Source organism: Cryptomeria japonica, chromosome 11, assembly GCF_030272615.1.
Source record: "Cryptomeria japonica chromosome 11, Sugi_1.0, whole genome shotgun sequence".
Taxonomy (NCBI): domain Eukaryota; kingdom Viridiplantae; phylum Streptophyta; class Pinopsida; order Cupressales; family Cupressaceae; genus Cryptomeria; species Cryptomeria japonica.
Genome location: NC_081415.1, coordinates 676,035,389 through 676,062,862, shown reverse-complemented (window position 1 = coordinate 676,062,862; position 27,474 = coordinate 676,035,389).

Genomic DNA, 27,474 nt, shown 5'->3' with positions numbered 1-27,474 from the left:
CCAATGCATGATAAAATTTCCAAAAGAACTTGTAGAAGAACGGTTAGAAGAATTTGGAATAACTATTTTGAAAACTTAAATCAAAGTGGAAGATGCCAATTAGTTGTTGAAATGATTAAAAATCTGAAATTTAGAGAGACAATGAAATTTTTGGGGTTAAGAACATCCGAAAATAATAGTGAAAGAACCATTGTGAGAAATATTTTTGATGCATACCAAGCCATTAGTTCAAAATCATGCACTAAAGATGCTAATGTTACTCGTCATGTCCTCACATCAACCATAATGGGAAAGGAAATGAAAAATTCTCGTTTAATAAGAAAAACAAGCAAGTCATTAAGGATAAGTAGAACCACATTACACTATGCCTTAGAGAGGCGAGAGAAAATCGAGGATCCTAACAATAATTCTCTTTGGGCATTCTCTGGTAGACTCCCATGCAAGGACAAGGTTGTTGTTGATGCACTAAGAAAGTTAATTGAGAGATTTTGGCATGACAACACAAGGGTTTCACCCAACCAAAGAGATGTTGTTAGAAGGCAAATTGGAATTAGTAATCGTTCGACACATCCAAAACACTATTTAGATACAAATCAAACACAATTTTATGAAAGGTTTCTTCAAAGCTTTCCTCAGATTAAAATTAGTCAAAGATTTTTTGAGATGACAAAACCATTTTATGTTAAGATTAATCATGCACGTACTACATGTTGTTTTAGGGTCCATGTTGAATTTTCCATGCATTATGATATTTATCACTATATCTGTTGTACTTTGCACACTAATGATGTTCTGAAGGAATGTGGTCTACAAGCACCTCCTAAGTCACTGAGATAATTTATTTCAAGTGTACTATGTAGATGAGATGATGGGTGCATTTATTATAAGATGATGTGTTTGAGAGGTTTTTGTCCTACATGTGGTGGTTTGCAACAGTTGCATAGATGCCTACATCTGGATAGCACACATGAAATTGGTAAGGAACTAGTTTCTATTGGAAAATATAAGTCAATAACATATGGTGTTAAAGATGGAAAACAATCAAAGAGGTGTGAGTTAGTGAAAAGGGATATATGCGTAGCTGATTTTATGAAGATTTTTCAAGAGAAACTAGTATATGCGTACATAGGTCACACACATAGAGCTAGATGGTTAGATGAGCAATTCAAGTTGTGTAAGGACACTTTCCCCCTCGGCACTATTGTCTCTCTCATTGATTTTGTTGAGAATTATAAACTAAAGCCACAAAATGAAGTACAATCTATGTATTACCACTCTACACAAGTTACAATTTTTGTACACATAGCATTCATGCATGCACATGATAGCATCGAGGAGGACATAAAGGTTATAAGAGAATATCACTTCTATATCAGTGATGATCATACTCATTCCTCAGAGTTTTTGCAAGGATGATTTACAATCTTCTATGATAGTTTAAGGGAAAGAGATATAAGATACAAGCAACACTTAATATGGTTGGACAATTGTACCGCACAATTCAAGAATGTAAGGATGTTCTACTGGTTGACTAGGATGCATGTGACAAGTGGTATGCAATATTTTTGGAATTTCATTAAGGTAGGGCATGGAAAGGGAGAGCATGATGGTGTGGGAGCATGTGTGAAAAGAGCTCTTACCAGAGAGGAATTGAAGTATGAAGGTGGTGCAATGTTAATAGATGCAAAAACAATTGTGCAATGGTGTAGCTCTACGATGGGACCAGGTAATGCAGATAAGTATATGGTTTCTAGATATTTTTGGTTAATAAGTGAATCTAACATTGAAAACTATCTAGATTGTTGTACACTTACTAGATCAAGTAACATGAATTCATTTAGAAGTTCAAATGCAATATCACTAGTTATTTATACTAGACATATTGCATGCTTTTTCTCTTCGTGTATGCATTTTTTGTGGGATGAATGTGAATCAAAAGAGTGGGTTGACCAATGGTCTTGTAGACCTTTGCAAACCCTATATACATATCAACTTTGTAGAGCACTACAAATGAACTGGATTGAAGCATCAGTAGATTTTGACCATGTATTAGACATAGTTGAACCGGGTAAAGGGTTGCAATTTGCTACAATTTTAAGCTTAATTTATTAGTATTAATTAAGCTGATTTTGGTATTAACTTATATCCTTCTATTAAATGCAGGTCATGTATATGCAGTTATTGTAGATGAGAACAACAAAGAAGGAACAAATTACTTTTTGTGTTGTTGTATTGAGGCCAAAAAGAAATTGACTTCTACAGTGGTTGATGGAGAGGGTATTGAGTACCCAATAGGATCCGTTGTTGTGACAGGGACATGGCGTAGAAGGTACCACATTGTTGTGTCGAGTTGTATTGAGACCTCTTAAACTCATTTATTTAGCAGTTGTTGTATTGATTTTGGCATTATCCTTCTATAAAATGTAGGTACCCTATCAAAAATTCTAATGCCTGGTTGTTTGATGACTTTGAGACACATAGACATATTCTTCATTACTCAAACCTTCTTGTTGCAACAAATATTAATTTGATTAAATATCGTGGTAGACCTCTTAACAAGGATTTGTGGAAAGTTTGTGAATCAGACCACGAGGAAATACTTGAGACACTAAGGATTAGAGCTGATCTAGAAGGTTCACTTGATTGATTTTGGGCCATCTAGAAGAATAATTCTATAATATGGTAGAATAATTTTGACAATTCTGTATATATCTTTCGCAAAACATTGTAACTTCGCTTTTTTGGATGTGCTCTACATGCATATGAGCTATAATATGCATATGAGATATAATGTGCATATGTAGATGCCAAATTTTGTATATAAAAACATCAATGAGTTGTAATGTGCATATCTAGATGCTAAATTTTGTATAAAAAAACAACAATGAGTTGTAATGTGCATATCTAGATGCTAAGCTTTGTATAAAAAAGGAACGAGTTGTAATTTGCATATTTAGATGCAAAATTTTGTAAATATAAACAGTAATGAGCTTGATCATTTATATAAGATGCCAAATTTTATATATGAAAGTGTCCATGGGGCTGATTTGCAAATTTTGAATATGAATATGCAAATTTTTTTCTAAGTGTTTTGGGAAAGTTTTGAGTTATTATTGAATTACCCAATTTGAAGGGCTAGTAGGAATAGTCTAAATTTGAGATAGGATTTTGGTAGGAAGTGACAACATGACCCCATAGGTTCAAACAGATCATCCATAAGTGCCACGGTCTCCGAGTTACGCTATGCCAAAGTTTGACCATTTTTCTTGCTTTGAGCGCTCAAGGGAAAACGTCGCTACGAGGTGGCTCGTAATGATCAGATGCCTTGGGGAGAAAGACAAGGGAACACCTAGCATAAACTTGGCCACCTGGACGTGCTCACATTGATGATTCATTCCCACAACAAGCATCACGAAAGATGCACTATTTTGCCACCTCTCACTGACGGTTTTTGATGCAACAAAAAAAACTCACCACAAGAAAATAGAATCGAGTTGCCCAGAACCAAGATAGGATTTTGTAGGAAATGATAACATGACCCCATAGGTTCAAATGGATCATCCATAAGTGCCACGGTCTCTGAGTTACGCTACATCAAAGTTTGACCCTTTTTTTCGCTTTGAGCGCTCAAGGGAAAACGTCGCTACGAGGTGGCTTGTAACGATTAGACGTCTTGGGGAGAGAGACAAGGGAACACCTATTGTAAACCTAGCAATCTAGATGTGCTTGTGCTAATGGTTCCTTCCCATGACAAGAAGAACAAAAGATGCACTATTTTGCCACCTCTCACTTACAGTTTTTGACGGTTTTTGATGCGACAGAAAAAATCTCACCACAAGAAAATGGAATCAAGTTTCCCAAAAGCGAGATAGGATTTTGTAGGAAGTGATAACACAACCCCATAGGTTTAAATAGATCATCCATAAGTGCCATGGTCTCTGAGTTACGCTATGTCAAAGTTTGACCATTTTTTCCACTTTGAGCGCTCAAGGGAAAATGTCGCTACGAGGTGGCTCGTAATGATCGGATGTCTTGGGGAGAAAGAAAAGGGCACACATACTGTAAACCTAACCACTCAGATGCACTCATGCTAAAGGTTCATTCCCATGACAAGCATAATGAAAGATGCACTATTTTGCTACCTCTCATTGACAGTCTTTGATGGTTTTTGATGAGATAGAAAAAATCTCACCACAAGAAAATGGAATCAACTTGCCCAAAACTGAGATAGGATTTTGTAGGCAGAAATAACTCAACCCCATAGGTTCAAACAGATCATCCATAAGTGCCACGATCTCTAAGTTACGCTACGTCAAAGTTTGACCATTTTTTTTGCTTTGAGCGCTCAAGGGAAAATGTCGTTACGAGGTGGCTCATAACGATCAGACATCTTGGTGAGCAAGACAAGGGAACACCTAGTGTAAACCCAGCCACTCAGATGTGCTCATGCTGATAGTTCCTTCCCATGATAAGAAGAATGAAAGATACACTATTTTGCTACCTCTCACTCTTAGTTTTTGACAATTTTTGATGCGACAGAAAAAATCTCACCACAAGAAAATGGAATCGAGTTGCCCAAAACCAAGATAGGATTTTGTAGGAAGCGATAAAATGAACCCATAGGTTCAAATAGATTTTCCATAAGTGCCACAGTCTCCGAGTTACGCTACATCATAGTTTGACCATTTTATCCACTTTGAGCGCTCAAGGGAAAACGTCGCTATGAGATGGCTCGTAACGATCAGATGTTTTGGGGAGAAAGACAAGGGAACACCTACCATAAAATCAACCACCTAGATGTGCTCACGCTGATGGTTCATTCCCACAACAAGCAGAATGAAAGATGCACTATTTTGCCACCTCTCACTGGCAGTTTTTGATGGTTTTTGATGCGACAGAAAAAATATCACCACAAGAAAATGAAATCAAGTTGCCCAAAACCAAGATAGGATTTTGTAGGCAGTGATAACATGACCCCATAGGTTCAAACAGATCATCCATAAGTGCCATGATCTCTGATTTACGCTACGTCAAAGTTTGACCATTTTCTCCGCTTCGAGCACTCAAGGGAAAACGTCGCTACGAGGTGGCTCGTAATGATCAGATGTCTTGGGGAGAGAGACAAGGGCATACCTACCATAAAAATAGCCACCTAGATGTGCTCACATTGATGATTCATTCCCACGACAAGAAGAATGAAAGATGCACTATTTTGCCACCTCTCACTGACAGTTTTTGATGGTTTTTGATGCGACAGAAAAAATCTCACCACAAGAAAACGGAATCGAGTTGCCTAAAACTGAGATAGGATTTTGTAGGAAGAAATAACATGACCCCATAGGTTCAAACAGATCATCCATAAGTGCCACGGTCTCTGAGTTACGCTACGTCAAAGTTTGACCATTTTTTCTGCTTTGAGCGCTCAAAGGAAAACGTCACTGTGAGGTGGCTCGTAATGATTAGACATCTTGGGGAGCAAGACAAGGGCACACCTACCATAAAAATGACCACCCAAACATGCTCATGCTGACAGTTTGTTCCTATGACAAGCAGAATGAAAGATGCACTATTTTGCCACCTCTCACTGAGAGCTTTTGACGGTTTTTGATGCAACGGAAAAAATCTCTTCACAAGAAAATGGAATCAAGTTGCCCAAAACCGAGATAGGATTTTTTAGGTAGCAACAACATGACCCCATAGGTTCAAACTGATTGTCTATAAGTGCCTCAACTCTTCTTTTATAGGTGATGAAATGATGAACTTGACTCCATAAGCATGAAATATCTTAATTGGTTCTTGAAATGATGAACTTCACTCCATAAGCACGAGTTTATGAAATAATAACTTCACTCCAATCTCTTCATGCATGAAGGACTCAAAGAAAATCCACTCAATCAAAATGTAGAATATCAACATTATCAGTATCAGTACTTGAGTATACACAATATGAGCAATAGATAGTTTAAAAGTATACGCCATAAGAGTTACAAGTAATGAACAAATTGGATCACATTTCAAGACATACACAACTAATAAATTTGATCACATTTCAATAGCAAATAACTAAGTTTCAGGAATATCATGTTTCATATATATCAATGAGCAAATTTGATCGAATATCAAGTTTCATAGATATCAAAATGAACAATAATCGTGTACATATATAAAAAAAAGGCATAGATGCCAAATCAATAATAGTTACAAAAATGTGGCATGTGCCATGTCTGTCAAAGTCGATATATACATATACAAATGTTGAATATATAAAAAATTGGTCCTTCAATGACCACAACTATAACTATTTGTCTCTATCGGTATCTATGACTGTGGCGGATCATCAAAATCGAGCCTCTTCGAAGCAGTATGTGGCTCTGCAGGTGGCTGTACAAGGACAATTCAAATGTATAATCAGATATATTTTCTCAATATAACATCAAAATAACTAAATAGTGAACTCTAAATTGTTTGAAGTTGAAATGTTGATTACCTCATCTTTGTCTTCTACAATTCGGTGAGGCTGAGGATCCATGGTATGTCCTGCAGGAGGCTGTAACTGGTAAAACAACATTAATACATGTTAATGACATATATGTCAAATAACACATAATAACTAAAAATGAATAGACTAAAAAACTAAAGCATACCGGAGCCTAAGATGGATGTGCTATGGTCGTAGAAGGCAAAGTCACAGATGAATCAGTTAGGACCATTTCCTATATCCATGGTAAGTGATCCAAAAGGAGTTAACTAGACGGTTTCAACTCCATTGTGCACTTAGTGAAAAGGAGTTGATCTAAGACAGACATACCTTTTTCCTTGGTCGTGTTGGATCCCATAATATACATGTAGGACTTCTACTGAAATGGAATGGTAGAATAACAATAGGAAGTTTGGAAGGGGCTTGTAATAGTTTAAAGACAATCATACAAGTTAATAACCCAAAGTTGTTGACAAACTAGATAAAACAAATATTTTTAACATATGTAGAAAAAATGCACACCGAAGCCTCGTATAGTTCTTCTATAACCTTAGGAGGCCTAGTCAAATCTGATGCAACTATTACCATTTCCTGTATGAAAAATGATAACATATGATGTAGACATAAAAGGATTTAGTTATTTCGAACAAGCAAGAATGCAATCCAAAGTGAATATGAAGATATCACCTCTTCCCTCTGCTGAACCTCATCGACATCAGGTGCATTCATTAATTCTGTAAACCCCATATGTTTCTGTATATAGAACAAATAAATTAAGTGCATTTATCAATATCTACATATACATGTTTAAGCATAATACATTTCAACAATTGAATTTAAATTGTAGTGAATTACCTTCTGTCGTTTGGGTGTCTGAGAGGATATATTTTTCTGCCTCGGAGTGTTAGGGGATGGCTTTCTTACACGAGATGTCCTCGAGGCAGGTGGGGTAAACTAATGGAAAAAATTAACATAAGGGAAAAGAGCATGTATTTAATACATCACTTAAGTCAAAAATATATAAATCTAAATGGTACCGCATAGCTATCTTAGCCAAAGTCAATGGCTGAAAGTGTGATATCATCAAGTTGGGACATCTCAACCACTGATAAGCCCTACAAAATATCAAGTAATGATACATATAATTAACAAAATATATTTTGAATCCAATGTATTACTATATTTTTAACAAATTTACAAATCATTACTTCTGGTGGTGAAACTACTCATGACCGTGGAGTCGACTGAATAGTATGTGGTGTACTCCCACCACCTGTTGCACCCTGCAATGCATTTTATTTATATGTCACTTTAAATTGTTCTAAAAATAAAAATTCATTTCTTTTTATAAGATTTAGTCACTTAATTGATAATATGTCATAAACAGAATTAAACACACTTGTGTCTGATAGAGAGGGTACAACATATTGAGAAGTTTGTCGGTGAGAGCCACATCCTCTGCAATGGAAGCATGACATCTACTCCCGCAACATGTACATGAATGAGATGTCCCACCATCCTCATCCGCGTTAGTGTCTACACCAGAACATACACCCTGGTAGGTGAGGCACATATGCTGAATGGGCTGGCTCATGCCAAATGATGCATGAGGTGCTACTGATGAAGGAGGTGCCACTGAGGAAGGAGGTGCTACTGATGAAGGAGATGTCGCTAATGAAGGAGGTGCTGCAGGTGCTGGTACATCCTCTACTCCGACCAGCGGTGTGCCATGCTGAACAATGACATCAGTCAATGATGCATCTACTTGAAGAGTCTGTAATTCCATAGACTCCTTCAAGGATATAGTGATAGTGACATGAACCATGGGTTTAGGAGCTATACGCCTCCTATGTTGTGGATCTACCACCCTATGGGCCCCAGGTCTATCCTGTGCAGAGCCTCTCCCTCTACCCTGAAAGTAATTCGGCTTCTCACCAAGGATAAACTCACAATACAACTTTCTCAAAAAATATAGAGGCACCTCCCAATTATTACAAGGTAGTTGGTCAAAGACCATATACCACCTATCCCAAGAAACATCTTTCAACCTAGCATGAACACACCAATGTATAGGAAACCAAGTTGTATTTAGTTCTAGGTTGTTATTGGTAACAGGATCAGTGAAAAGAGCACATATGTCAACTTTAACTATGCCCTTTTTCTTCACTTGATCATATGACAACCCATCCGCATAAAATGTTTGACATCTATCCCTCCATGAACCCCATTTTGTAACCTCCCTAGATACCTCATTTGCACTATTAGCCATTGTTTCTAGTGTTCTGGCAAGGGTTGAGTGATGCTCAAGCCTAGAGGTCCTCAACCTATTCACTAATATAGAAATTTGGGCACTATTTTGTGTAAGGCGATTGATGAGATCCTCTTGTGTGGCATCTACATGATCTAATGGAGGATGTGGAGGGTTTCGGGGTGGTGGTGGTTGTTGAGAAGCAACATTTTCAGGATTTTGAGGGTTTTCTTGTTGCTCTTGTGCAATGTTAATAGGATTTCGTTGTGTTGCTTGTGTAGGAGGAGGTCTTTGTTGTCTATTTCATTTTTGGGGATTTCTTGAAGAATCTAACATCAAATTAATAAAAACAAAACTTAAATCAATTAAAAAACCCTAATTTAATTAAAATGCAAAGAAAAATAATCAAACAAATCAAATCTTACATGTTCGATGGGGTGCCATTGTTGAGAATTGCTTTCGATGATGGGAAAATAAAAAATAGTTGCAAACCTGTGCGGGTTTGATGCTTTTTTTGGCTTCTCCTTGCTGCTGTTCCATGGGTTTTGGCGTTGAAAATGGCCAAAACCCGTGGCCTAAACAAAAGAAATATGTTTCTCAAAACCTGTACGGGTTTTGAGAAACTTTAAAAAAAATTTATTTAAAAAAAATGTTTCTCAAAACCTGTATGGGTTTTGAGGAACTTTTGGTTTTTTTAATTGCTTTTTCTCTAGGCTTGGTGTTACCAAGCCTAGCACATTTTTGAAATTTTAGAACCCGCACAGGTTATGAAAAATTTTGTTTGTTTTGGCATGTGGCCACTTTTCTGTTCACCATCTTGGTGCACTTACCCATATATATACAAACCATTTAAAACTTTTTTAAAAAAAAAAAGGGATACTCGGCCCTACCTTACTCAGCCAAAGGTTGTCCTAGCCCCTCACCCACTCTAAGTTTTTTGGACTGTGAAAATGAGGGGCTAGGAGTTCACGGGGGGTATATACAAAGGGGGAAAATGACCGAGTAGGACTCAGTTGGGTCCTCCCCACCACCTACCCTCCACATAGGCTCCATGTCGAGCCACGTGGATTCAGTCGGGTACCACTCGGTCGAGTCCTACTTGGCCGAGTGGTACTCATTTTTGGTGTCCCACTTAGTTAAAAGTGGGACACAGGTCCGTACTTTTACCCTTATAGTCTCTTCAATGTCTGTGGAGGTGATAGATTATTATCATTATCATTGTCATTGTCATTGTTGTTCTCCTTATCATTGTTTGGTATATTACTGCGATTCTCAAAATTTTGTGGTTTGTAAAATTCATCTCCATCAAACTCATAGGTACGAGTCATGTTGAGAGATCTTAGAGCTTCCTCAACTTCTCTTCTAGACTTTTGTGAATGGGTTTCAACCATGAACAAGACTTTGGCTAAAATGGGAGATGGAAGAAAATATGAAGACTATGGAAGACCAAGGGGAGATATGAGATGGAATGAATCTAGGGTTATCTTGCAATATAAGTCCAAGATAAGTGTGATCTAAAGTAAGGTGTGGGTTCCAAAGAGATGATAGATATCTTGATGAGGTAAGTTGACCTTGACTAAAGAGGATCAAGTGGGACCCTAAGATGATAGATCTGATGCAAGATCCACCTAGTGATATGTTGTAGTATGTTTGCAAGATATGATTAGGAAAAAAAAAGAAACCTTTTGACTCTAGCTTAGAAGGTGTGTATGAGGACAACAAATGATGACTTTCATGACTAAAAATGTGTGACAAGGTCATGAAAAAGATTGGTTGTCTAAAAATGAAGCCCTAAAGAAGTTGCCTTGGAAGCTCTTTTGATCTTAGAACACAGATGTGCCACGAGTTCACAGACACGGAATTAACCCATAAAAACACAATTTCTTGTAAATTTTTGTAATCTATCTCAAATTTGTGCAATTTTTGAGTGTGACCAGATCTTAGTGTTAAATGTATTATGGCAAGAAAACACAACAAACAATGAAGACATAATGTTTGAAGGTGTTTTGTCAAATTTTTTTATGCAAATGTGTACGTTTGAAGACACTTGAAAACATTCACAATCCTAGGATGAAAGGAAACCATTCAATGGGCCCTCCAAGACATAGAAATACCTCAAACAAGCAGACAACTAGAGATTCTTGTAGCACTATCTCCCCCACCATGACACTCACTTCTCGAGTATACCATATTATCTTACCTCAAAAGACAGATCAAATGAGGGATTCTTCTCTCATCTTGAGTTGGTACATGAGGGGTATCTATGAGGTATGATCTGCACACCCTAAACCATCAAATGTAAGGATTTTGGCCTCTAAAACAAAAGGTGTCTAGTATGGGACTCTCTTTTGAGTGTCTATATACGATCTCTCCCTCATGAGGCTTCCTTCTTGTAGAACATAGGTATTGGGGAAGTTGCTATACGTAGGAAATTAGCACCCATCATGAAGAATTTTATCATTTGTTTTATACAATGGCTAAGAGGTGAGTTAGCCTTAGCCCATTACCGCTTGGGTCATTCCCTCTTACAAGATGGGAGACAGGCCCTCTAAAATATAATAACAATTTCTCTTACACCGAAGGTCCAATGAAAGGCAAGAGGAGAGGATACTTTTTCTATCACCTTTAAAATTATAATTTAAACACAAATGTGCCAAGAGGCACAAGACACTTCAAGCAAAGTCAATTTACCTTCAACAAATAAAGAAAAAGATCAATGAAAATATGTGAGCCTAATTAAGCTAGGAATTTAAATGCGAAGACACCCTAAAATTACCCTTGCAACAAATGATAGTAGTTTCTGATAAATTACCCCCACTTGCAAGAACACTCGTTAGTTTAATTTAAAAAAATCCAAATCCAAATGTGAAAAAGGGGGCCTTCGATAATATATTTTTTTTTTAGTCAACAAGATATTGATTTATTTTTGCAATGATTTTTACCTCAATAATTGAAATTCAAAGAACAAACCCTTGCTAAAATTCTGAGAGATTTCTGAAAATGTAATTTTTGTAGGAAAATACCTTGATTTGAGCCCTAGAAAGAAAATTTATTGAAAAACCCTAAATTCCAAAGATCTAAATTTTTGCGCATTATTTTGCATCCAAGTTAAAATCATAAAAATAAGACCCCCTGCATAATTTTCAAACCTTTCTAGAAAATGTAAGAAAATATGAAAAATCCACTAATTTACTCCCAAAACTAGTTTTTTATGAAAAATCACACACAATTCATAAATAATTCAAATTTGATCCAAAAAATATGAATTTTAGATTGCGTACTCCTGATAGTGTTCCAAACCTGGAAAAAAAAAGTATGCGAAAACTCCCAACCGTTTGTGAGATCAGATCAAATCTTTCCAAATCCCTAAACTTGTGTCCAAAACCTTAGTTGCACAAGGTTAGTCTCCAAATTGTTTTACAAAACAATAATATAGGGTTAGAAAATCCTGCAAAAAAAGAAAAACATAGATCTAATAGAAATCCATGTCCCACTGGGCATGGTAAAATGTGTGAAGTGAAAAATGATGATGACAAACTATTGCAAAACCACAAAGAAACAATCCTAGTTCTACAATAAAACATTCACCATAAACCAATGAAGAAACCTAAAAACATGCAAATTAATAAATTAAAATAATAATACCATTCAAATGCCAAGTTGGGTTTTATCTCCATTTTCTCCTATCTCCGTTGATCTTGTTTGATATATTTGCTCTGATATTTAGTATTATTTACAAGAGCTCAACAAAGAACGGATTGTGGTTGTAAAGTCGCTTGATCACAGGAAATCTCGATAAACACATTAGGTTGATAAATGCATTAGGATTAGAAGGATAGAAGAATCCTCTTATATAGAAGACACTTTAGAAAATGGAAGGATAAGATTAAGAGGTGAAAAGATAAATGGTTGGTTGCGATTAAAGGTTAGGTAGAGAAAACAATAAAATGCTAAGAGGGCAATTAGGAAAAATAATAAAATATCAAGTGGGTAAGTAGAGGAGAATTAAAAGAAAAATGACATATGTCATAGAAGGGAAAAAGATAATGGGTATGTGCACCAAATTGTGGTACCAAAAGGGGGTCTTAAGATGCCACTTTATTTCTGAAATCAGCAAAGTCTGAACTTCAACGACAAATTGAAGATAGTTACACTCCAAATTTGAAGATGCAACAAGAACAAGAGTCAGAGTGCTTCGAGTCTACTTTCTAAACTACTAATTTTTTTTTAAAATGGTGGAGATTAAGGGCTTCAAAAAGGGGGGCCACAAAAAGTGGTCCTATTTTTATGCAAAAAACATAACATAGCGTCTGTTGTGGACTCCCAAAAATGTTAACTTTTTTTTTTAATTTTTAAAATCGCTTTAGTGAGAAATTAGCTAACACCTTGAAGTTTATGCCAGAATTTTCAGCTAATTTTTTAATGATTATATGATTTTTTACTAATTTTCCAAGTGGACACATCCTGAAAAATAGAAATTTGAGCATGCTCCCCTCTAAAATCATTGAAAACAAATCAAAAATCAAAACTTTCTTTTTTTAAATTGTGTAGAATGGAGTCTAGTTTCTAAAAATGTAATTTTTTTCAAAATATGATGAATATGTAAAAATCTAGACCCAAAATAGTGCATGTTGGTTTTTGACAAAAAACGGACACACTAACAAAAGAAATTATAGATGAAAGACTTAACGAAATCAAAATTTGAAATAAATTACATTTTTGGATAGCTAAGAGGGAGCTTAAATTTACCATGGTATTTTTTTAAAACTTCATTGAAACACATGCAAACCTGACGGAGAGCACGACCAAAAATATGTCAAAATTTTCAATGTTCTGACAAAAACACATCTCTAGCCTGAAATGGTCATCCAAACCTTTGGGTTGGATGACCAAGGCAAATCCAAACCATAGGTTTGGTGTTTCCCAAAGCGGGACATTTGGCGCTCGCCAAATATGGCGAGCGCCCTATTTGGCGTGCGCCAAATGTGATGAATGGATATTTCATTTGGTGCATGCCAAATGTGGTCCATATTCCACATTTGGCATGCGCTAAATGTGGTCCATATTCCACATTTGGTGTGTGCCAAATAAGGATGAAGACCAAGTAATGGTGAACTATACTTTGTCCCTCCCCTCTCTAGCTCTCACAATTCCCTTATTCGCCCATCCCTCGAGCTATCTCCCTCTTCATCCTTACACCCATCTAATTCCCTCTCTCACCTCTTTCCCTCAGTTTTTTCCTCACTCCCTCCTCTCTCTAGGTCCTAAGGGGTCATAGGACATCATATGACCCCTTAGGACACAAAATGACCCCTAACGACACCTAACGGGTCATATGGTGTCCTAAGGGGTCATAGGACACCATATGACCTCTTAGGTTACAATAGGACCCATAACGACACCATATTTTGTCCTAAGTGGTCATAGGACACCATATGACTCCATAGGACACCATAGGACACATAACCACACCATATGGTGTCTTAATGGGTCATAGGACACCATATGACCCCTTAGGTGTCGTTAGGGGTCATATTGTGTCCTAAGGGGATAAATGGTGTCCTATGACCCCTTAGGACACCATATGACCCCTTAGGACACCATACGAACCATAATGACACCATATTGTGTCCTAAGGGGTCATATGGTGTCCTAAAGGGTCATAGGAAACCATATGACCCCTTACGACACCATACGACACCATACGACCCATAACAACACCCTATTGTGTCCTAAGGGGTCATATTGTGTCCTAAGGGGTCATAGGACACCATATGACCCCTTATGACACCATATGACCCATAACGACACCCTATTGTGTCATAAGGGGTCATATGGTGTCCTAAGGGGTCATAGGACACCATATGACCCCTTATGACACCATAACGACCCATAATGACACCTAAGGGGTCATATGGTGTCCCATGGCCCCATAGGACACCATATGACCCCTTAGGTGTCCATACGATCCATAACGACACCATATTGTGTCCTAACGGGTCATATGGTGTCCTAAGGGGTCATAGGACACCATATGACCCCTTAGGACACCATACGACCCATAACAACACTGTATTCTATCCTAAGGGGTCATATGGTGTCCTAAGGGGTCATAAGACACCATATGACCCCTTAGGACACCATACGACCCATAACAACACCCTATTGTGTCCTAGGGGGTCATATGGTGTCCTGAGGGGTCATAGGACACCATATGACCCCTTATGACACCATACAACCCATAACGACACCTAAGGGGTCATATGGTGTCCTATGGCCCCATAGGACATCATATGACCCCTTAGGTGTCCATACGACCCATAACAACACCATATTATGTCCTAAGGGTTTATATGGTGTCCTAAGGTGTCATAGGACACCATATGACCCCTTAGGACACCATACAACCGATAACGGCACCATATTATTTCCTAAGGGGTCATAAGGTGTCCTAAGGGGTCATAGGACACCATATGACCCCTTAGGACACCATACGACCCATAACGTCACCCTATTGTGTCCCAGGGGGTCATATGGTGTCCTAAGGGGTCATAAGACACCATATGACCCCTTACGAGACCACACGATCCATAACGACACCTAAGGGGTCATATGGTGTTCTATGGCCCCATAGGACATCATATGATGCCTTAGGTGTCCATACGACCCATAACAACACCATATTATGTCCTAAGGGGACCTATGATGTCCTAAGGGGTCATAGGACACCATATGACCCCTTAGGACACCATACGACCCATAACGACACCATATTGTTTCCTAAGGTGTTATATGGTGTCCTAAGGGGTCATAGAACACCATATGACCCCTTAGGAAACCATACAACCCATAACAACACCATATTGTTTTCTAAGGGGTCATATGGTGTCCTAAGGGGTCATAGGATGCCATATGACCCCTTACGACACCATACGACCCATAAGGACACCTAAGGGATCATATGGTGTCCTATGGCCCCATAGGACATCATATGACCCCTTAGGTGTCCATACGACCCATAACAACACCATATTATGTCCTAAGGGGTGATATGGTGTCCTAAGGGGTCATAGGACACCATATGACCCCTTAGAACACCATACGACCCATAACGACACCATATTGTTTCCTAAGGAGTCATATGGTGTCCTAAGCAATCATAAGGCACCATATGACCCCTTAGGAAACCATATGACCCGTAATGACACCCTATTATGTCCTAGGGGGTCATATGGTGTCCTAAGGGGTCATAGGACACCATATGACCCCTTACGACACCATACGACCCATAAGGACACCTAAGGGGTCATATGGTGTCCTATGGCCCCATAGGACATCATATGACCCCTTAGGTGTTCATACGACCCATAACAACACCATATTATGTCCTAAGGGGTGATATGGTGTCCTAAGGGGTCATAGGACACCATATGACCCCTTAGAACACCATACGACCCATAACGACACCATATTGTTTCCTAAGGAGTCATATGGTGTCCTAAGCAATCATAAGACACCATATGACCCCTTAGGACACCATATGACCCGTAATGACACCCTATTGTGTCCTAGGGGGTCATACGGTGTCCTAAGGGGTCATAGGACACCATATGACCCCTTACGACACCATACGACCCATAACGACACCTAAGGGGTGATATGGTGTCCTATGGGCCCATAGGACACCATATGACCCCTTAGGTGTCCATACGACCCATAACGACACTGTATTGTGTCCTAATGGGCCATATGACCCCTTGGGACACCATACAACCCATAACGACATCGTATTGTGTCCTAAGGGCTCATATGGTGTCATAAGGGGTCATAAGACACCATATGACCCCTTACGACACCATACGACCCCATAGGTGTCCATACGACCCATAATGACATTGTATTGTGTCGTAACAGGTCATATGGTGTCCTAAGGGGTCATAGGACACCATATGACCCCTTAGGACACCATACGACCCATAACAACACTGTATTGTGTCCTAAGGGGTCATATGGTGTCATAAGGGGTCATAAGACACCATATGACCCCTTATGACACCATACGACCCATAACAACACCATATTGTGTACTAAGGGGTCATAAGACACCATATGATTGCTTAGGACACCATACGACCCATAACGACACCCTATTGTGTCCTAGGGGGTCATATGGTGTCCTAAGGGGTCATAGGACACCATATGACCCCTTACAACACCATACAACCTATAAAGACACCTAAGGGGTCATATGGTGTCCTATGGCCCCATAGGACACCATATGACCCCTTAGGTGTCCATACGATCCATAACGACACCATATTGTTTCCTAAGGGGTCATATGGTGTCCTAAGGGGTAATAGAACACCATATAACCCCTTAGGACACCATACGACCCATAACAACACATTATTGTGTCCTAAGGTGTCATATGGTGTCATAAGGGGTCACAAGACACCACATGACTACTTAGGACACCATACGACCCATAATGACACCATATTGTGTCCTAAGGGGTCATATGGTGTCCTAAGGGGTCATAAGACACCATATGACCCCTTAAGACACCATATGACCCATAACGACACCCTATTGTGTCGTAGTGGGTCATATGGTGTCCTAAGGGGTCATAGGAGACTATATGACCCCTTTACGACACCGTACTACCCATAACGACACCTAAGGGGTCATATGGTGTCCTATGGCCCCATAGGACACCATATGACCGCTTAGGTGTCCATACGACCCATAACGACACCATATTGTGTCCTAATGGGTCATATGGTGTCCTATGGCCCCATAGGACACCATATGACCCCTGAGGTGTCCATATGACCCATAACGACACCGTATTGATTCCTAATTGGTCATATGGTGTCCTAAGGGGTCATAGGACACCATATGACCCCTTAGGACACCATACGACCAATAACGACAACGTATTGTTTCCTAAGGGGTCATATGGTGTCCTAAGGCGTCATAAGACACCATATGACCCCTTAGGACACAATACGACCCATAAAAACACCCTATTGTGTCCTAGGGGGTCATATGGTGTCCTAAGGGGTCATAGGACACCATATGACCCCTTATGACACCATATGACCCATAACGACACCTAAGGGGTCATATGGTGTCCGATGGCCCCATAGGACATCATATGACCCCTTAGGTGTCCATATGACCCATAATAACACCATATTATGTCCTAAGGGGTCATATGGTGTCCTAAGGGGTCAGAGGACATCATATGACCCCGTAGGACACCATACAACCCATAACGACATGATATTGTTTCCTAAGGGGTCATATGGTGTCCTAAGGGGTCCTAGGACACCATATTACCCCTTAGGACACCATACGACCCATAACAACACCCTATTGTGTCCTTGGGAGTCATATGGTGTCTTAAGGGGTCATAGGGTACCATATGACCCCTTACGACGGCATATGACCTGTAATGACACCTAAGGGGTCATATGGTGTCCTATGGCTCCATAGGACATCATATGACCCCTTAGGACACCATACGACCCATAATGACACCGTATTGTGTCCTAAGGTGTCATATGGTGTCATAAGGGGTCATAAGACACCATATGACCACTTAGGACACCATACGACCCATAACGACACCATATTGTGTCCTAAGGGGTCATATGGTGTCCTAAGGGGTGATAAGACACCATATGACACCTTAAGACACCATATGACCCATAACAACACCCTATTGTGTCCTAGGGGGTCATATGGTGTCCTAAGGGGTTATAGGACACCATATGACCCCTTACGACACCATACGGCCCATAACAACACCTAAGGGGTCATATGGTGTCCTCTGGCCCCATAGGACACCATATGACCCCTTAGGTGTCCATACGACCCATAGCGACACCATATTGTGTCCTAACATTTCATAATATGACCCCTTAGGTGTACATACGACCCATAACGACACTGTATTGTTTCCTAACGGGTCATATGGTGTCCTAACAAGTCATATGGTGTCCTAATGGGTCATAGGACACCATACGACCCATAACGACACCGTATTGTGTCCTAAGGGGTCATATGGTGTCATAAGGGGTCATAAGACACCATATGACCCCTTAGGACACCATACAACCCATAATGACATCATATTGTGTCCTAAAGGGTCATATGGTGTCCTAAGGGGTCATAAGACACCATATGACCCCTTAGGACACCATACGACCCATAATGACACCCTATTGTGTCCTAGGGGGTCATATGGTGTCCTAAGGGGTAATAGGACACCATATGACCCCTTTCGACACCATACGACCCATAGCGACACCTAAGGGGTCATATGGTGTCCTATGGCCCCATAGGACACTGTATGACCCCTTGGGTGTCCATACGACCCATAACGACACCGTATTGTGTCCTAATGGGTCATATGGTGTCCTAAGGGTTCATAGGACACCATATGACCCCTTAGGACACCATACGACCCATAACAACACCGTATTGTGTCCTAAGGGGTCATATGGTGTCATAAGGGGTCATAAGACACCATATGACCCCTTAGGACACCATATGACCCATAACGACACCATATTGTGTCCTAAGGGGTCATAAGGTGTCCTAAGGGGTCATAAGACACCATATGACCCCTTAGGACACCATACAACCCATAATGATAGTCTATTGTGTCCTAGGGGGTCATATTGTGTCCTATGGGGTCATAGGACACCTTATGACCCCTTACGACACCATACGACCCATAACGACACCTAAGGGGTCATATGGTGTCCTATGGTCCCATAGGACACCATATGACCCCTTAGGTGTCCATACGACCCATAATGACACCATATTGTGTCCTAAGGGGTCATACGACACCATATGACCCCTTAGGTGTCCATACGACCCATAATGACACCATATTGTGTCCTAAGGGGTCATACGACACCATATGACCCCTTAGGACACTATACGACCCATAATGACACCTAAGGGGTCATATGGTGTCCTAAGACACCATATTATGTCCTAAAGAGTCATATGGTTTAATTTTTATGGTTGTGGCTATCAAACTATAGGGTATAGTGTAGAAATTTATCAAAGGTTAGAAAATTTAAATGGAAGTCATTTGGCTAGCACCAAATATGGCTATTTGGTGCTAGCTAAATGAGCTGCACAAAAAAAAGGTTATAGGGTATAGAGTAGAAATTTATCAAAGGTAAAAAATTTCAATGGAAGTCATTTGGCTAGCGCCATATTTGGCGCTAGCCAAATGAGTTGCACAATAAAAAAATGTTGTAGGGTATATAGTTAGTGTTTAGTTTAAAGTAAAAAATTTCAATGGAAGTCATTTGGCTAGCACCAAATATGGCTAGCGCCATATTTAGCGCTAGCCAAATGAGCTGCACTAAAAGACGGTTATATGGGATCCTTGACCCATGATCCAAGCCCACATTCTCTCATTTTGTCTTCTTTCTGTGCATGATCAGACAAAAAAATACTTTTTGTATGGTGTTGACATTTTATGCAAGGTTATTTTATACATTCCATTAGCTCTCCACCACCTTTTTTTTCCATTTGGCAACGTCAAAGTGGAAGAACATAGTTTTTTAATCAAATTTGAATAATTGAGGTAATATTTTCTTGTTTTTATAATTCAAATACTTATTAATTGTTATTTTGTTTAAATGTTAGAATAAAAGTGTGAGTCAAAATTGATTATAATCCTATTAGATTTACATTAGATTTAACAATGCATTTGAAGGAAGTTGCATAAGAAAATTATTTGTTTAGTGGTTTAAAACAAAATTTGCAATTTCATACATCCTTTTTAAGATCTTATGAAATAATTTGGAAAAGGAATACATGAAATAATTTCAATTTCATATATCCATTTTAACATATGCATAATCATCATCATGTCGAGGAAATGACCAAAAAATGTAACGGTTGAAGAGAGTGAAGCTAAGAATGCAAAAAAAAGAGAAGGAATGAAGCAACTTCATGAACAAAGGAAATTGAATACCATAGAAGAAGAGGTGTCAATTGAAGAGGTGCCAATTGAAGAGGAACATGAAATATCCATCCAATCTAAGAGAGAGACAAAATTGGCCACACAAAGGCAATGGATGCAAAACCTTCGTGCAATGAGACAATTGAATCCCAAGGTTGAGAGCATGTCTACCACAATTCAAGTTGAAGGCACCCAATCTCTTACATCTCAAGTTGAAGGCACACCATCTCTTATTGGCACACCGTTGGTGTCTACAACATCTCATATTGAATGCACTCCCTCTATGACATTTGACGTTGCAAGTACTTCACAACTAACATCAAGTATTGGAGCTACACCATCTTGTACACCTCAATTTCAAGGTATGTCATCATTTTCAACTTTGGTTGAAGGTATGCCACCTATCCCTAATGTTGTTGACATTCCTAATCTTGAGATAACTCAAAGTTTGAGAACACCTCCTAGAGTTTTGCATAGAAAGCCTTAGTATTTGATTGATATTGATGCTAATGTTTTGAAACCAATGGTTGACAAGTTTCCGAAGCGTACTTGTCAAAGAAATGCTAACCGGATATGGAAAATATTTTTTGAGCTTTTAAATGAGACAGGAAGATGTCAACTATTTATTGAAATGATGAGAAATCTGAAATTTAGGCCTATAATGAAGATTCTTGGGCTAAGAACATCGATTGGATCAAGCGACAAATCTATTGTGAAGAATCTGATGAATGCATATGATACTATTGGTTCTAACTCACGCACAAAAGATAGTAATGCCACATGATGTGTCATTACATCAACAATTGTAAGCACTCAAACTAAGAAAGCTTGCCTCCTTATAAAGACAAGTAAACAATTGAAGATAAGTAGACAAACTCTAATGAGAGCTTTGGGAAGGTGACAAAGAGTGGAGGATCCATATAACAATGAGTTATGGGCATTTTCTGGTAGATTACCACAGAAAGATAAAGCAATTGTTGAAGCCTTGAGATCCCTAATTGAAGATTTTTGGAAGAATAACACAAGGGTCTCTCCAAATCAAAGAGATGTTGTAAGAAGGAGGATTGGTAGTAAAATCCGTGATCCACATCCAAAACATTTTTTGGATATGACTCAAACACAATTTTTTGCCAAGTTTCAATGTATGTATCCTCAAATAAAAATTAGTCAAATGTTCTTTGAAATGGTAAAACCTTTTTATTTCAAAATAAATCACACATGCACAACTTGTTGTTGTAGAGTACATATTGAATTTTCTAACCATTATGATGTTTATCAACGCATATGTATAGATTTGCATGCTAACAATGTTTTGCAGGAATGCAATATAAATGGTCCACCGACATCTTCAAGGGAATTCATATCTAGCATCTTATGTGAAAGAGTAGATGGTCAAGTATATTACAATAAGTGTTGCTTGGATGGAACATGTGTTGATTGTGGTGGATTGCGACATTTACAAATTTGTCAACATATGGATATTGGACAAGAAATTGGTAATGAATTAGTAGAATTTGGAAAATATAAAATAGTGGCCTACATGCTAAAAGATGGAAAAGAAGCAAAAAGGTGTGAATTGGTTAGTGAGAAGATTCCAGTGTATCAGTTTATGGGCATCTTTCATGAGAATATAGTGTATGAGTATGCAAGGCATAACCATCAAGCTCATTGGTTGGACTCACAATTTAAGCTATGCAAGGACACATTTCCACTTCATACAATCATTTCAATTGTTGACTTTGCAGAGAACTACACACTACAACCACAGAACAAGGTGCAATCACAATATTACAACTCCACACAATTTGCCATATTTGTGCATATAGCATTCATTCATGCACATGATAGTATGGAAGAGGATAGGAAGATATTGAGGGAGTATCATTTTTACATCAGTGATGATCACTCACACTCTACAAAGTTTGTGCAAGGTTGTTTTCAGATATTCTACGATGATTTGGCTAGTCAAGGCATATCATTCCATCAACATATCATATGGTCAGATAATTGTGCATCACAATTTAAGAACTCTCGAATGTTTTATTGGTTGAGTAGGATGCATAAGTTGACTGCTATTCAACATATGTGGAATTTCTCTGAGGCTAGGCATGGAGAAGGGGAGCATGATGGTGCAGGAGCATTTATTAAAAGAGCTTTAGTAGGAGAAGAGTTAAAGTACAAAGGGAATGCAAACTTGAAAGATGAAAAATCAATTGTTCAATGGTGCAATGGTACAATTGGTCCAAGTAATCAAGGCAAGTCTTTAGTTTGCAGATTTTTTTGGTTGGTAGATGATACTAACATTGCAAAATTAGAAGATTGTTGTACATTGACAGGATCGAGTGAGATACACTCTTTCAAAATCTCTAATGCAGGTTCATGGACTATCCATACACGATGGATGGCATGTTATTGTTCTTCATGTAGAGATGGTGCCTATAATGACTGTGAGTCAAAGGAGTGGGTGGATAAATGGTGTATGAGACCTCTAATCCCACTTGAGACATACCGACCTTCGAGTGCACTACAACTCACATAGATGGAAGCATCAATTGACTTTGACCATGTGTCAGATTTAGTCCAACCAGGTAAATTATCCACGTGCAATGTTTTGTACTTTAATATTTTACCTTAGTTGTTTGCTAAATTCTTCTCACTTTATCATTGCAGGGCATGTTTATGCAGTAATTACAGCTGAAGACAATGAAGAAGGAACAAATTATTACCTGTGTTGTTGTGTGGACACAAAAAAGAAATTGGATCGCCTTGTGGTAGATGGAGAAAATATTGAGTACCCCACAGGATCAGTAGTTGTTACTGGTACATGGCTTAGAAGCTACCCAGTGAAGAAGTCTAACTTGTGGTTGTTCGAGGACTTCGAGACACATAGGAAGATTCTTCATTATTCTAACCTTGTTGTTGCTTCAAATGTTCATTTGATTAGATATGGGGGTAGACCACTAAACAAGAACCTATGGAAGGTTCGTGAGTCTAACCATGAGGCCATACTGATGAATACTAAGAGGGGGGGGTGAATTAGTATGCCAAAAAACTTTGTACTTAAACACTTAAATAGTCTGAAGATAAACTGGTAAAACAGTTTAACAGACAGACCGATTATCACACATGCAAACCAAAATGCAAATAAAGAATTCACCCACAAAAGCAATACAACCATAACACAAGATATTTGATGTGGAAACCCAAATGGGAAAAACCACAGTGAGATGGAACTCACAAGTCACTATCTGCAGAATAGAAACTAGACTGGTTAAGGTCAGATCGGTTAAGGTCTTACAATGTTCTTCACCAGAACAGATCCTATTAGGAATCTCAATCTCTGTTAGGAGATAAGTCCGATTAAAGACTACCTTGTTAGAGGATTTTAGATTCACAGAGGTGAACCACCTTGTTAGAGGATTTTACAAAGGCTTTTGGGCCTACTCGGATAAGGGCTACAGACTTGTCAAAAATGTGAGTAATCAACAAGTGTTTGATCTATCTAATAGCACAGACTACTTGGTTAGATCTAGTATTGCTCACTGCTAATGCATTCCAGCATTACCTTAGTCTTCTCTATCTCTCTCTTGGTTACAACTTGATCTACTCAGATAAGATCGCTCTTACAACAACTCAACAACCACCTTAAACCCTAGGACAACATAAACCCTTTCAACAACTTCTAAAACCCTAGACATGATGTCCTTTTAAGGAATCTGATTTCATGTCGGTCCAATAGGATTACATTACAATTTCCTAGGTTCAATGAATCTAGACATACTTAGTAACACAACACAAAAAGCATCGTCAGTGTGTCGGCACCGTCAATCAAATGGTGGATTGGTAACTCATCACAAAATGCCGGTTGGTAGCTCATCACAGAGTATTACCGGTTCATACGAAATACCGGTTGCTGGTTTGACAAAAATGAAGACTGGTAAGAATGTGTTATGCCGCTTTGCTCCCTCGTACCGCTTGAGATCTACAAACCGCTTGGGGTCGACATGCCGCTTCAGACCGGGAAACACATTCTGCAAAATCACCAATAGTCTAAAGACTAGAATACAACATACCGATTGGAACAAATACCAGTTGAGCTCTAGCTCATACATATAAAGGGGATCTCAATACAAGTGTGTGTCCATCAATGACAATCACAACATAAACATAAAAAATGCCAACAATCTCCCCCTTTGGCATTGATGGCAACACTTAGGAAAATAAAATTTTGACCTCTAAGTGTTTTACAACAAAACATGCCATTAACAAAATTGCCCCCCCTAAGCATTTACACTATCCCTTAATCAATACAATGTATAGCAATTTTGCATACAGAGCATAAACATTGAGATATTAGAGCATATAGCATATATCAAAACATATATCAAAATTTTAAAACCAGATACTTCTCCCTATACTTCAAATAGATAGAGTACTTCTCCCCCTTTGCCAACAATGACAAAGTACCGCTGAACAACCCTGTTTCCATTTGATAGTGAAATAATAAAAGTTTATGACAACAATGAATAATACTTGTCAAAAACTGATTTATAGTCCTAGAAAAATTATTTCATGGATAGAGACTAGGACTTAAGTAGGGAGGTGGCTACTTCTTTCTCTGTTTGCATCTAGGATACCTGTTCCTCCATGGCATCAACTGTGCTCAGCTCCTGCATAACTGTCAAGGCATCTAGGTTCAGATAACACTTCTGAAGAATTTACAGACATGGAAGTAAAACCAGTTGAAGCTCCTACAAATCTTTAGACCATGTACTGATCTCTTGCTCTATTTTGGTTGACTGGAACTAGAACCGGTGAACGGTTTGCCCATAAGTTGCAAAGGAATCATAAGGAGGCTTAAATGTGCTCAAGTAGGACTGTAAGTTCGTTTGAAGCTTTTGCTTCTAAGTTAGCACATCATCGCAAAATAGATGGGGTTGACAGATTTTGCGTAGCAGCAAGTTTCACTCATCCAAAGCGTCCCTTATATCCTTTTGGTCTTTCAGAAGTTCAGACCGGAGCTCATTCAACTTTTTCACCAGAGCAATGTTAAGAGCCTTTTGATGCTCTTTCTTGACATTTGCCTCAGCTGCTTCTTCCAGGCTCTGCAACTAATCATCCACTATAGTACATAGTAGTTTGAGCTGTGCTAGTGATGATTCAGTGTTAGGAAGATTGGTACTGGGGATCAAACCGGTAAGGGTGTCTACAACTGCCTAAATTATGTCTTTCTCCTTTTTCCTTCGTATGATTTCAAGGCGCTCTTGAGCAACCTTGATGCTTTGCATTAGCTCTGACTCACTTGCAGACTGGAGATCGATAGGACTGGTGATATCAGCCGGTTTGGCTTGACTCCCGGTTGCCTTCGGAGTCTCTATCTGTGTGCTCTTCATTGCTTCCGCTACCTTGTCTGCTTCTTCCTTCTTCCTTTTCTCTACTTCCTTCTTCTGTTCTTGTGCCTTGTCTTCCTCTTCTTTCTTTTTCCTCTCTACTTCCTTCCTCTTCTCCTCTTCTTTCTTTTCTTCCTCTTCCTTCTTCTTCTTTTCTTCCTCTTCCTTCTTCTTCTTTTCTTCTTCTTCCTTCTTCTTCTTTTCTTCTTTATCCTCTTCTTCTTTCTTCTTCCTGTCATCTTCTTTCTTCTTCTTCTCTTCATCTTTTCATTTCTCCTCTTCTTCTTTTCTCTTCTCTTCCTCTTTTCTCTTTTTCTCATCTTCATCCCTCTTCTTCTTCTCTTCCTCTTCCTTAGCCGCTTCTTGTGTGTCCTTGGCTTGCTCATTGCCCTGTTCGGCTTGTTGACCCTATTCTGTTCCTTCAGAAGGTATGTCCTGAATGACATCTTCTATGTCCAGTGCATCGACATCAATAATGTCAATTGGTTCTTCAACTAGTTTTCCTTCTTCATTAAAAACTTCATCTGGTTTGGATACAACCGGTTCTTTTTCCGCATGGAGGTTGGCCATATGTGCTTTATGAGAATTGATAGCATAATCCATATGTTGATGAGTGTCTTTTTCAACATCATCAATTCTCCCCTCTAACAACCATAGTCTTCTTCTCCTTGCGAAGAAGAGTCCTTTATTTTGATCCAAAACATCAAATAATTCTGAATTTGAGAGGTCGGGAAAATACTGTGCAAAGACTTTCTCCCTAATCTCCTGTTCTTTCTCAATGGAAATGCACCATTTATTATCTAATGCTTTAAATAAAGAATCCGGTGTCTAAGATTTAATCTCTAATGGCGACCAGTCATTTTTACACAAATAAATAATGATTTCCTGTAATACTTCTTTTTTCTCCTCATCACTGAAATCATCATAATAATCAACCAAATCATGAAGTAATTTTCTTCTAATATTCTTTATAGTCCTTTGATAATGTGTCAAAGGTTTGTATGAGGAGATATAAATATTTACCAGTGTGGATACTGCCGGTTCATTCTTCTTCATTTTCTTTGTCTTTCTGGCCTTCTTTGGCTTTTCATCAGACTCAGTCTCTTTGGAGTCTAGTTCATTTGACTTAGTCTTCCTTTTTCTTTCAAAGACTTTTGCCGGTGCCACTTCCAGTTTCTTCTTTGCAGGTGACTGCTTGGTCACTCTTGGAGTTGCAGTAGTAGTAGTCGGTGCCGATGCTACTGGCACTGCCTTTGCTTTCTTTGCTGCAGGTTCTTTTCCTTTCTTACCAGATGGTTCCTCGGCTGGTGCAATCCTCTCCAAGTAGGTTCCGGTCCTTTTAGCCTTAGGATCAAGAGGC